Source organism: Lucilia sericata, unplaced genomic scaffold, assembly GCF_015586225.1.
Source record: "Lucilia sericata isolate MDLA Ls3-8-SP2 unplaced genomic scaffold, ASM1558622v1 Contig000014F_arrow, whole genome shotgun sequence".
NCBI lineage: Eukaryota > Metazoa > Arthropoda > Insecta > Diptera > Calliphoridae > Lucilia > Lucilia sericata.
In genome coordinates this window covers 430,655-434,920 of record NW_023994053.1, presented here as the reverse complement: position 1 = coordinate 434,920, position 4,266 = coordinate 430,655, and positions in this window count along the sequence as shown.

Here is a 4,266-nt window from a genome sequence, read left to right as displayed (position 1 = left end):
GTCGTACATTTTTGTGGCCTTAAGCCTCTAACACGTTCTCATATTGCCAGATGTTTTCCCAGATGTTTGGCATGAGGTCGGTCGTGGTGCTAAGAGGAGATGAAGGGAAAATTGTTGGTAATCGTAATGTGCTGTATTTTCTATTGTTTTGGTTGCTCTGGCGGTCTATCTTCCTATTTTTTTTTGTATTTTTGATGAATCGTAAATTTCAAGTTTTTATTACATAATTTCTGTCATTACGACATTGTCTAACTTCCTATTTCCTGGGCTATTCTTTGTTTCAGGTTATGTATGTGTATGTGTATATGTGGATGGGTGTTAACCAGTATGTGCTTCTTTAAATTCTTTTCTTTTGTTAATATTCATACATCTTTGTATAATGGTACTTGTGGTATTGGTTGGTTTGAGATTTTTTTTATAGCATTTTTATTCTTTATTTTGTTCAAAGTAAAAGGTTTTTACAATTTTCATACTCAATTTACTCCCTGGCTGGATTGTTTCCTGAAAACACGTAGAATATTATACGGGTTTTATGTCTGGACCATCACACTGAGTGTGCGGCGGTAGTTAAGGGTAAAAGTTATGTTAATTTCTAATGAACCTTTCAAATTTTAATGCGTTTTTATTCTTGAAGAAAAGGTAGTAAGTAAGTAGTACTTTAGTGCTAAACTTGATACTAATATTTAGACACACAGCAGCATATTTTTTAATGTTTTAAAATTAGGTGAGGTGTTTCCTAAGTAACTTTTTCATACGTATTTAGTTTTCTTTGCAATTTTCGAGGAATTAGGGTTTTATAATACAATATATATACTACACATATAATTCTTGTCGATTTTTTATATATATACATTTTCTCAGAGCAATCTGTGAAAGATTTAAGGGATTTTTTTAACCACTACATAAATTTCGTAATAGTTTCGTACTGATTTAGAAATAGGCAACTGCTGTCAGATTTTTATAACTATAAAGTCTTGAAAGCCTTGATTACACATCAAATTAGCTGTTATTTTTTGGACAGTTTTAGAGAAGGTTTTACATATACATACACCTTCAAAAGAAGTACCTAGATGGTTTTCAATGTTCAGAATTTTTAATTTTACATTGTCTTATTTAAAGATCCGAAGAACGTACATAGCATAGATATAAACAATTTTAAATTCTCAGAGCTCTTTCCGAAAAACTGAGTTCATATTTTACCCATTTGATTAAAAAAGTGTTCTTTTGAGTTTTACACAATTAACAATTTGTCCACTTTCACTTATACAATATGAACATAATTCTCATACCTTTTAATGTAAGTTCTCTTAAAGGAACGCTGAAACCAACGAACTGGCCATTAATTAGAAATTGTTAATGATTATAACGTCATTTAAAACACACTTTTATTTTATAAATTTTATGAACTTTATACAAACTAAAGATACATACATATGTACATGCATACTAACATTGCAGTCATACTTTCTAATGTTTCTTGGCTATTTACTGCCATGTAGTGTTTGTAACTCGAACTGGTTTAGGAACAAGTTCAGATCAAGGAATACTATTAAATTATTTTCTATAGATTGTGCTAAGTTAAGAACTGAATCCTTTGAAACTGCAGGGCGGTAGAAGTAAAGTAACAATAACAAGAAATTGTTGCTCATTATAAGTTTTTCCTACATTTAATACAAAACACTAAAGTAAATTTTTAACATCAACTACACTTTGTGTAAATTTTTTGTTTATAGTTTTTGTTGTTGTGATTTCTTTTATATTAAAAATTTCTTAGAGAAATTAAGATGAAGATGGAAGATGAAGATCATACATATGTATGTTCATACATTAATACTTATGTATGTTTTTATATCTACCTTAAAACACAAACCACAAGATCTCAAAAGGGGGTCAATTTTTTCAGTTTCTAGTTAAATTTAAGTAGTCATTTTCAAAGCATGAAACGAGTACCAGTACAATATTAGTTGCCATGACATTATCAGGAATATGTTTTAAATAAATGCGTACACGTATTACCCTCATACCGACCGAGTGCGTGTAAGTTGGTTAATAGTGTAGGTGTAAGTAGTAGATATTGGATCAAGAGCATGTAAATATTAGTTTGTGTGTGAAGGTTTAGTTATTATTATTATGATTATTATGATAATAACCATAGATGATGATGGTGTAGGCTCAACTTATTTTAATGGTACAAACCCAACGTTTATAGTCTTCTTAGTTCTAACTTTATTTATGCATGTTTGTCGATATAATTATATATGTATGTGTTAAAGTGTTGTACGTATATATCAGTGTGCGTGTTGGTTTATGTAAGTTTTAATACTAACATTATCTTTTAATTGAATCGTCAGATGTGTTCAGTTCTGTTTAGTGCACATTATGCCAAAGCTATTATTTCAACAAAATAGAAAATAGAAAACAACAACAATAGACAAATACAACTTTTGATAAAATATTTAAAATATGTTTCCTTATGTGCACAAATACATGTGTGTATCTTTGTGTATGTTTTACGTGTGCGTGTGTGTTTTATACATAAAAGGTATTGACTTTTTGTTTAACTAAATAATGGATGGAAAACCTTTTGTTTTACCTAAGTTTTTCCATTATTAGTTGTTTAATGAAGTTTGTCTTTAATAATAACGTCTAAGCGTGTGTGTGAAGTTTAATAAAATATTTTTAATTTTAAGCAAAACTCTATTAAAAATGTTTATAAAAGATTTAACAGAAAATATTATCTAAGCTTATGTGATGAAGAGTTAATTAAATTCTAGGTAATTTATGTTCAATATCTTGGCATTAAGTTAATCGACGAAAAAGTTTTTCATTAGCATTATCTGCAGGTAAGTGGGATAATTTAAAAACTTAAATATATTTTTTAAATGGAGTGTAAAACTTTACTTTACTTACGAAATGATTTCTACAGAAGAATTTTTTTGCTATTTTTTTGGAAAGTATTATAAATTGTCCCTATCTATATATATAAAAGAGTAGCGTTACTGACTGACTGATTCATCATCGCACAGCCCAAACGGCTGCACCTAGAATCATGAAATTTTGACAGTAGATGTGTTTTTGGTTATGTAGATCCACTAAGGAGGGATTTTTAGAAATTTGTACATTTTGGGGTAAAAAAAGGGGGAAAACGGGTAAAACTCTTAATTTTCTTACCTAATATTAGTGATACAAGAAAAATTTAAAATGCACATGTATCTACTCTTAAAATAAGCAGATGGGTGTCTGGTACTTTTTTGAAATTCGTACTTTTAAGGGGTAAAAATGTGTAACAAAGGTGATTTTGGTACCTTTTTTGGCCCTTTATAACTTTTAAACTAATAAACATAATAACATTTTTGTAAATATTTTGAATATATCTCCCAAAATTTGGTGATACCTGTTACGTACTTTTTTAAAATTCTGTCCTTTTTGGGTGTAAAAGGGAGAAAACTGTATTTTTGGTACATTAAGAAAACTTTTTCGATTTATTAAAGTATTCCTATTAAATTACGGACTAACTCTGTAATATTTATTGAATAAAAATTTTTGCTATTTCACTGGGGTAAAAAGTACCAAAAAGGGGAAAAAACGGGAAATTTAATTTTATTCAAACTCATTGAGCCAATTTTTATAAAATTTGAAAAAATAGTTTATTTACTCACACATAATAAGCTATTGGTATATTATTTTGGAATTCGAATACTAAGGACTATATAGGACCAAATTCGAGTAAATTGTTTGGTACTTTTTGAAAGCACAATTTTTTTGGAACAAATTAATGCAGAATTGAATCGTTTGAGTTTCCACTAAGGTAGAATTTATTCTACTTTTGGTACTTTTTCTTTCTTCAAATGATACTCTTTGTATGTTCTATAATATGAATTCAAAACACATGATTATTAAACATACACGGTCCTCATTGAATTAGATTCTTTAAGAGAGAACTTTTCTAGTACTTTTTATCTCACAAAGGGTACTTTTTGAATTTTATAAAATATTCAAGTAAGGAATATAAATTTTAACATACATGGCCTTGACTGAACAATATTCTGTAAGTGGGAACTCTTTGGTACTTTTTCATTCTTCAAATGATACCTTTTGGATTCTCTATAATGGTAGGGTAGCGAAGCACCCAGGGTACGCTAGTTTTAAATAATGGTGTCAGAAGTAAGATGAATTTTGTTCAAAAGTTTGGTAAACATTAAATAAAATGAATTAAAATAATAGAAATACACACAATATAACTATATAAGTGTTTAGTTGGAAAAA